This window comes from Hemicordylus capensis, chromosome 2 (assembly GCF_027244095.1).
Source record: "Hemicordylus capensis ecotype Gifberg chromosome 2, rHemCap1.1.pri, whole genome shotgun sequence".
Classification (NCBI taxonomy): Eukaryota; Metazoa; Chordata; class Lepidosauria; order Squamata; family Cordylidae; genus Hemicordylus; species Hemicordylus capensis.
In genome coordinates, this window is record NC_069658.1 from 165,923,499 (window position 1) to 165,933,181 (window position 9,683).

Below are 9,683 nucleotides of genomic sequence, written 5' to 3' on the forward strand. Positions count from 1 at the left end.
CTCTCCCTCATAATAGTTTTTTTTAAAAAAATAGCATGTTGGGAACAAGTGTTCAACTCAGGGGTGCAAACAGAGAAAAAGCTTAAGGAGCACCTCATTAATTTTATTTTGTGGATAGGTATGGGCTATTAGAGGCACAGTGGGGAAGTAACTTGCCTAGGGAGCAAGAGGCTGCTGGTTCAAATCCCCGCTATTTCCCAGTCTATGGGAAACACCGATATCGGGCAGCAGTGATATGGGAAGATGCTGAAAGGCATCATCTCATACTGCCGGGAGATGGCAATGGTCAACCCCTTCCCAATTCTACCAAAGACAACCACATGGCTCTGTGGTTGCCAGGAGTTGGCAGGTGGTGTGATAAAATGCAGGGGAAACTGCTCAATTGGTTAAGGGTGATGTGCACTCTTGGTTCAGTCTAACCCTTTCCCTTCAGAGCTATTTTTCGATGTGCAGGGATCTTCTGTGGGGAGGGATGCACAAATCACACATCTGCAGCTTGAAGTGATACAATCCAGGAAAAGGTTACTCAGTGATTTTGCTGAATGTTTCAAGTATTGTCAGCAGTCTGTCTGTGAGCACAGCAAAAAGAGAATCTGGTGTTTAGTAGGTGCCAGCATGAATTTGTCACACTGGAGTAATCTCTCCTCATCTTTTAACAGAGTTACTAGTTTGGTAGAGGACAGGGATGCTGTGGACAAAGTGTGCCTTGATTTCTGCAAAGCATTTGACACAGTCCCCACAATATTCTCCTTGACTTCTGTGGAGAATGGGGCCAAAAACTCCATGTTGTAGGTTTGCTTGGTCTTTATTTTGATTTATATTTAAAATGGCTGTCCATTCCCCATTTGCGTTGCTGGAGTAGATGAAACCTTGACCTTTTCCCTACCCCAGGGTTGTTTTTCTGGCTGGTGTTCATCCCTGCCCCACCCCCCACCCCCAAGTTCTGGTTTGTGTTTGACCTGATTGGCTAATCCAGGGCGCTTTCCAGATTACACTCTGAAATTATGCAGGGATTGTGGTGTCACAACACAGGAAGTATGGAAGCACACTGAGCAGATTAGACATTGTTTTAGGGTTTAATCTGGAAAGCGGCCTCAGGAGGTGGGCAGAGTTCCAGGGATTCAAAGGGGAGGTTGGAGCAGTTTAGGGAGCAGGAGAGCAGTTGGAGGAGCTGAATCGCAAAGAAGAGCTGAAGATCACACAGAGGAGCTGGATTGCTCTTGGAGCAGCTGGAGGAACAGATAGCAGCAGAACCAGACAAGGCAGCGCTGAGCAGAGAGAGAGAGAGCCAGGCTTGCAGGGAAGCCAAGTGGGCTGACGAAGAGCTGCTGGTGAGGTGCCTCTTAGGGCCAGCGTGGAGTGTCCGATAATTGCTGGAAGGGCTTATCTCATTTTCTTCTTCTTCTTCTTCTTTGCTCTTATGGTTGTTAAACATTGCAAAAGCTACGTTCAAATTGGTATTTTTCCCTCTCAAGTAAAGATTTCACCTCTTGATTAAATTCTGGTGTCGTCTCTGTCTGTGTTCTCCACCCCAGGCTTAAATGCCACACCACCCTGCCTAGATTGAGTGAGAGACGGAAGGCTGATGGGCTGCCAAGTGGAGACAGCCAGGAAACATAAGGAATTCCACTTGGGGTCAGGAGCAGTAAAGCTGGTCAAATCATGGGGCTGGTTGAGACCAGACCGTGACAATCTCTCTCATAATCTGATCTATTTAACCTAACTAGCCTTTGCCTGCTGCTGCTTCTACAATTATACTGGATTCTCTGGATAAATCAGAGTGCAGCAAAATCCCCTCTAAAGCTTCCCTGAGAATTACTTGCCGCTTTCTGTAACAATTCTCTCTTTCAAAAACGGAAGACCAGAATGGGCGAGGTCTATTGGTATAAAATAGCACATGGTTTCCATAGATGGTGTGTGTCTGCCATCAGGGAGCATTTATGGCTCTAGTCTGGAGAGTGCCTTCAATAGGTGGAAAGGAAAAACACATCCACTCACTCATTTCATTCCACCATTAGTGGAGATGATTTTGTCTCTATGGCAATTACTACTGACTAATAACTTACTCCAGAGCAAGTGCACATAATGACATTCGTACCTGTAAGCCTAAATTTAATACCACAATTAGTGAAGAAGCTCTTGAAAGTTAGTTGGGTGGTAGAGCACACATCTTCATGTGCGAGGTAGCTTCAGACTTCAGTGTCTCCAATTCTGCACTCTCTCCAGGCCCATAAAAGTACGGAGGCACCTTCAGATGTGATATTGTGCATATTTTTCAGTGTTGAGAGCCAGTGTGGTGTAGGTCTTAGGGTTTTGGACTAGGAATAGGGAGACAAAGTTTAAATTCCTGTGCAGCTGTGAAATTCAGTGGGTGTACCTTCCAGGCTTGTTGTGGGGACAGACATAACATGTACTCTGCTCTGGGATCCTTGGAGGAAAGCCGGAGGTGGGGGTGGGGGAATAAAAGTAAAAACATTTGCCCATCTTATCCATCTAATGTTGTATACCTACAACAGCCCTGTAAGATAGTTTAGTATATTGCCAGTTGGGGGAGCCATGGCTAGTGGACAATGGGCTGCCAAAGGTCTGCTTCATGACTGAGTGGAGATTGGAACCAAGCAGTGTTCCCTAGAAGAGGGATTCCCAGATGTTGTTGACTACAACTCCCAGAATCCCCAAGCAAAAGCCATTGCAGCTGGGGATTCTGGGAGTTGTCAACATCTGGAAATCTCTCTTAGAGGGAACACTGCAGCCAAGGGTTTTTAGCTTGTGGTTGGAACCACGACGCTGCACCAATTCTTCTGCTTGGGTCCTGATTAGTACCTGGATCATCTGAGAAGCCCATGCATGTTGCTCCAAGCTCTGAAGAGGTGGTCTGTTTTGGTATTCATTCAAGACTGAAAGAAGACGCCACGTAGCAAGCATAGGATGAAAGAAGTCCTGTGGAATGTGCAGGGCTTTGGGGAGTAGTGAGGGTGAAGGGAGGCAGGCCAAAGCTTAGGCTCGAGTTGAAGTGATTCCATCAAACAGGGCCAAAGTAAATTGGATTGCTCCCCTGAAGCATCAAACTGAATTGAGAACACATCTGAAGCACCAAGGTGATCCCCAAATCAAATCAGTGCTGATTTATTTGGCCCTGCTATCTAGCCCAGCATCCCGTTGCCCACCATGACCAACTAGAAGTCTACAAGCAGGAGGGAGAGGCTATATGCTATCTCTAGGCTCAGTAGGGTGCTGAATGGCAGTTGTGGGGAGAAACAGTGGAAGAAGGGAGGTATGCCTTCAAGACCAATATCCACTGATAGATGTGTCCTCCATGAATTTGTCTAATCCTGTTTTAAAGCCATCTAAACTAGAGACCATCAATACACCTTGTGGCAGCAAATTCCAAAGACTGATTAAGTGCTGCTGTGTGCATGAATACAGGGAAACCTCGCTATCTGCAGATCCAACACCCATGCTTTCGTGTCTCTGCTGTCAAGTCATTGACAGCCGACCTCGGCTTACGCAGGGAAAAAAGGTGAAGAACGGGTTTATTTTGCATGTCCAGGGTGGCTGGAAATGATCCCCAAAGTCATTTCCGGCTGCCATTTTGGGAGTAGGAGCCATTTTGTGGCTCTTTTTAAAAAAGAAGACAAATGGCCAATTTGGGACTAGCGGAGGGTGGGGGTGGCGGTTTTCCTGGAAGGCTGGAGACTTTGATAGGGCACTTGCTTTTGCTATTTCCCCTCATTTCCTGCCATTTTTGCCCTTTCCCCAGCCTCCAGGAACCTAAGCCCCGGATTCCCATTGCCGCAATATGCCGCTATCTGTGGATAATGGGGTTCACCTGTAAGTCCTTTTGTCTGTCCTAAATCGTATGCCAATCAGTTTCATGGAATGACTCCTGTTCCATTTTTTCAAAGTCCAGCAGATGGAAGTCATTAGAATAATGTTTAAAAGGATACCATTGCTCCTGTGCAGCAGGCCTTTTAAAATTGGAATCAAAATCTGGGGTCTCTTCATTCTCAGCAGACCAGACCTCACTGGGTAATGGAATGACATCTCTTCTTTGGAGGTGCACAAAAACAGCTGCTGTGCAGCCAGCTCAGGATCCAATACCCTTGAAGTAGATGGTTTTGCATTTCACTGAGGAGGACCCAGCTTTGCTAAAAGCAGGCCAAGAAGTCCTGCACAGAGAGGAGAATTGGGGGAATGTAGCTTCTCTGGCAACCAGTGGGTGGGACAGCAAGAATGATAACAGATTGCACGCAATATCGTCAGACAGAAACCAGCTTCAAAAGGTGGAAGGCAATTCAGCAATCAAGAGAAACTCCAAAAGCCAGAAGGAAACCAGAGATGTGAAGGGGGAAATCCATGGCTTGCCAGGGGGACAACTTTCATGAAATTCCAGTTCAGCAAGCAAAACAAATAGGAATGAAAAGGAGTGTCTACCCAGTGTGTGAGAAAAGCTTGAATCGCACACCAGACTTTAATGCCCATTGGAGAATGCACACAAGAGGCAGTATAAATGCATGGAATGTGAACATTTTAATTATTTTAATTATCAATCAATGTGTACACACAGAAAAGCCATATAAATGTCTGGAATGTGGAAAGAGCTTTTCTGATCAATCATATCTTCTTAAACAGCAAAGAATCTGCACATGGAGAAAACTGGATCAATGCTTTTTTAATTTTGTATTATACACTACATTTATAGACCACCCCATCCAAAGGCTCTGGGTGGTGCACAACAAATTTAAAAAGACATAAAACACCATCTAAAACACAGTACTTAAAACAATATAAAAACAATTCAAAAGCATTTAAAATCAATTAAAACACGCCCAAACAATTTAAAAACCTTGGAAGACCAGGCCAAACAAGTTTTCAGGGCCCTCTTAAAGGCCAACAGCGAGCCTAAATTGTGGCTATCTGCTGGGAGTGCATTCCATAGGCCAGGAGCAGCTGCAGAGAAGGCCCGGTTCTGAGTCGCCACCAGACGTACCGGTGGCAACAGGAGATGGAACTTTCCAGATGACCTCATCGTGAGATAGGGATCATACAGAAGAAAGCACTCTCTAATGTAACCCAGACCCAAGCCCTTCAGGGCTTTAAAGGTAATAACTGGCACTTTGTATTTTGCCCGGAAACATATCAGCAACCAGTGCAACTCTTTAAAAACAGGCATAATCTGGTCTCTCCAGGTTACCCCAGAGACCAGTCTGGCTGCCGCATTTTGAACTAACTGAATTTTTCGTACGAGTGTAAGAGATTTTTGACTCCCCCAAAACTCCTGCAACCAGGAATAAATGAGGGCTCCAAAAATCCCCACATTCATAGACGTGGGTCCTTTCTGATGGTACTGGCTGCCAAGAATCCCAAGACCCAAGAAGACACGAGGAGAAGTGAAGAGATTATATTTAATCAAAACAGATTTATTTTCTTACCAATATTTAGATGAATCACAGCATACAGCATGCAGTAAAATTATTTCTCTCACACAAAGCAGTCACAAAACTAACAGCCTAGAGACACTGACAGATCCGCCAGACCCTTGCGGTCACAATATACTATACCCCAAGGGAACCTCGACTTGTTCCTCTTTTTGCTAGATGCTTGGTGCCGTCAAATTGATTGATCGGATCAACTTCCTGCTTTCCTCCTCCTGTGTGCCGTGCCTGAGCCACCCTCCCTGAGGGAGAGAGACCCTTTTTTCTATCCTCAAATTAGGGTTTTAAGTATCCTCTCCTTTCCCACCTACGCATCTAATAGTGATTGGATGAAGAAGGGGTCTTGACCATTCATGACCCTCGGCTAACCTGTTCCATTTGACATTTAATATCATTGTCTAGGGGAGATGTGGAAAAGGAACAAGGCGTGGGCCAAGTGACCCCCCCTTCAAATGGAACACCGAGCCTTGGCGTACTTTCGATCTGAGGTACTGAAAAATGAGGAAGTGTGCCCGAGCCGACAGGCCGATTTTCTCCAGTTTTAGACAGAAGCTCTAGATGGGGGCTGCTCTTGACAGCATGGAAAATTTGCTGGAACAGGGGAACTTGGCGTTCACTCACGGGTTCATGCCAAGATCAAGGCCTAAACTGTGTCGAGCAAACAGACTCAAGTTAAGCATCTATCTAATACAATATGGCTAACCTATCTATGCGCTAATTCAATATAAAATTGACCGGATTGGGCCTTACACTAGGTACATCACTGTTTTGAGATCATTCTCTTCAAGGAATGGACGCAGCTGTCGAATCAGCCCAAGTTGATGGACAGCACTCCTGGCCATAGCCTCCGCCTGAGATACCAGGATGAGGCCTGGATCCAAGAGCACTCCCAAGCTGCATACCTGTCCTTTCTAGGGGAGGGTAACCCCATCCAGCACAGGAAGATCTAACTCATCTCTCAGATTCCAATCCCCCACAATGAGCACCTCCATCTTGCTTGGATTCAGCTTCAATTTGTTATCTCTCACCCACCCCATTACTGCCCATAGGCAGCCATTTAGGGAGTTAATGCCATTTCCTGATGATGATGACGATGACGACGACTGATAAGGAGAAATAGATTTGGGTGTCATCAGCATACTGATAACACCCTGCACCAAATCTCCTGAAGACCTCACCCAGCAGTTTCATGTAGATGTTAGAAAGCATAGGTGACAGAATGAAGCCCTGAGGGGCTCCATACAATACTTCCCATTTCAAAGAGCAACCACCACCAAGCTCCACCATCTGGAATGGCAGGAGCAAAACCACTGCAAAGCAGTGCCCTCTATCGCCAACTCCTACAGGCAATCCAGAAAGAAGGGGGAGGGCAGGAGAGGGTGGGGCAGGGGGAGAGGGGCAGGGGGAGAGGGGGAGGGCAGGAGAGGGGAGCAGGGGGGAGAGGGATGGAGGGCAGGAGAGGGTGGGGCAGGGGGGAGAGGGGAAGGGCAGGAGGGAGGGTAGGATGAGGAGGGAGGAGGGCAGAAGGGAGGGCAGGAGAGGTTGGAGCAGGGAGGAGAGTGGGGCAGGAGAGAAGAGCAGGGGGAGGGGAGGGAGGGCAGGAGAGACTTTGGCAGGAGAGACTGGGGCAGGAGGGGGAGAGGGGGTGGGAGGGGAGGGAGGGCAGGAGAGACTGGGCCAGGAGGAGGAGAGAGGGGTGGGAGGGCAGGGGAGATGGGTGGGAGGGGGACGGAGGACAAGAGAGAGTGGGAGGGAGGGAGGGAGGGCAGGAGGGTGAGTGAGAGGGGTGGGAGGGGGAGGCAGGGGGCAAGAGAGTGGTGTGAGAGGGAGGGGCAAGAGAGTGGGGCAGGAGGGAGGGGAGGGGTAGGAGGGAGGGGAGAAGGCAAGAGTGTGGGACATAGGGGGGAGGGAGAGGGAGAGTGGGGCAGGAGGGAGGGAGGAACAGCCAGCCCCAAAGAGCACACAGATGCTCTGTGCGGGTTGGCTAGTTTCCTTGATTTCCTGACAATGAGCTCCTTTCCCTGCCTCACAGGGGCTGAGGAGCCACTGGCAGGACTACATCCTCTGGCCGCCCAAGTGTTCCTTGAGCCCCTGATGTTAGCCAGTGGCTAACATTCATTGCTTCTTTTCAGCTGATATGTTTATATAGAGATGGAGATGCTGCATTGCTAAGATTGAAGCCCTGGGTGCAAAGATTGTAGGGAACACAGCAAGTTTTGCAATTTCACTTCTCCTTATTGCATCTGTAAGTTTTGGAAACTTAGCTTCGATTCCTCTGATTAATATATGGTGATTGATTGATTAAGTGCCATCAAGTCAGTGTCGACTCTTAGTGATGACATAGATAGTTCTCTCCAGGATGATCTGTCTTCAACTTGGCCTTTAAGGTCTCTCAGTGGTGCATTCTGTTGGAAGTTAAGGACTTTGCACTGTCTCTTGTCTCAGACAGTGGAGGATAGACTAGTGAGTCAGAGGACTAGAGGGTCAAGACATTGGTCATCCCTTCTCTACTGCTCTGACACTATTCCTTTGGATATGTAGATTGCTAATCTCAGGGACTAGCTTCCTCTCTCTCTCTCTCTCTCTCTCTCTCTCTCTCTCCCCTAACAGCCCTTCTACCTTGCAACATGGCAAGCCTCTCTCCCTGCACCATGTGTGCAGAGAAGATGCAGAATCCATCTGCATCCAGATAGATAGATAGATTAGAGATCCTAACTCCTCACTTTCCTATCTAGAATAGAGTTCCTTAATAAATGCCTTATATATTGATTTGAAACTATGAATTGGCTCCAAGTTACTTTACTCTCAGCATACACGCATGCCTAACTAAATTCCGCTGTGCTGTGCCTCTGTGCACTCTGCTATAATGAGAAAGGGATTCTCTCACCACAGAGAATTTCCAACACATTCATTGCTGTTGTCATCGAGTCCATCCGCCTTGCTGCTAGTCGTCCTCTTCTCTTTCCTTCAACTTTCCCCAGCATTATGTACTTCTCCAGGGAGCTGGGTCTTTGCACAATGTGTCCAAAGTATGATAGTTTGAGCCTGGTCATTTGTGCCTCGAGTGGAAATTCTGGATTGATTGATTCTATGATCCATGTGTTTGTTTTCCTGGCTGTCCATGGTATCCTCAAAAGTCTTCTCCAGCACCAAAGTTCAAAAGCGTCAATGCTTTTTCTGTCTTGCTTCTTCAAAGTCCAGCTTTCACATCCATAGAGTGTCACGGGAAAAACCACGGTCCGAACAATTCTAATCTTTGTAGGTGTAGACACGTCATGGCATCTAAATATCCTTTCCAAGGGCTTCATTGCAACCCTACCAAGTGCTAGTCTGCGGCATATTTCTTGACTGCTGGATCCTTTACTGTTGACGGTCGATCCTAAAAGGCAGAAGCTATCTACCACTTCAATGTCTTCATTGTCAATTCTGAGGTTGGTTGCTGTACCTGTTGTCATTAGTTTAGTCTTCTTTACATTTAGTTGCAGTCCCATTTTTTTCACTGTGCTCCTTGACTTCCATTACTAGAGCTTGCAGATCATTCTCAGCTATCAGGGTGGTGTCATCAGCGTAGTGCAGGTTATTGATGTTTCTTCCTCCAACTTTAAAACAGATTGGTCTCTGGGGCAACCCGGAGAGACCATATGACGCCTGTTTTGAAACAGCTACACTGGCTGCCGATATGTTTCCGGGCAAAATACAAAGTGCTGGTTATTACCTTTAAAGCCCTGAATGGCTTAGGTCCGAGTTATCTAAGAGAGCGCCTTCTTCTACATGATCCCCACCGCACATTAAGGTCATCTGAGGAGGTCCGTCTCCAGTTGCCGTCTCCAGTTGTCTGGTGGCGACGCAGAGGCGGGCCTTCTCTGTAGCCGCTCCTGGGCTATGGAATGCACTCCCAGCAGAAATTTGTAATTTGAGATCTTTGCTGTCCTTCAAGAGAGCCCTTAAAACCTACCTGTTTGGCTTGGCCTTCCAGAGTTTGAAATGATTAACTGTTTTAAACTGTTTTAAACTGTTGCCCTGATTTTCAGGGCTTTTAGCTGTTTTATTGGTTTTATTGTGTTTTAATAGTTTGATTTTAATTGTTAATTTGTTTTAATTGTTTTTATCATGTTGTGAACTGCCCTGAGCCATTTTGGAAGGGCGGTATATAAATCAATCAAACAAACAAACAAACAACCACACTCATCTTCTTCCAATCCAGCTTCTCTCAGTCGATGCAATCAAAGGCTTTTCTGTAGTCAATAA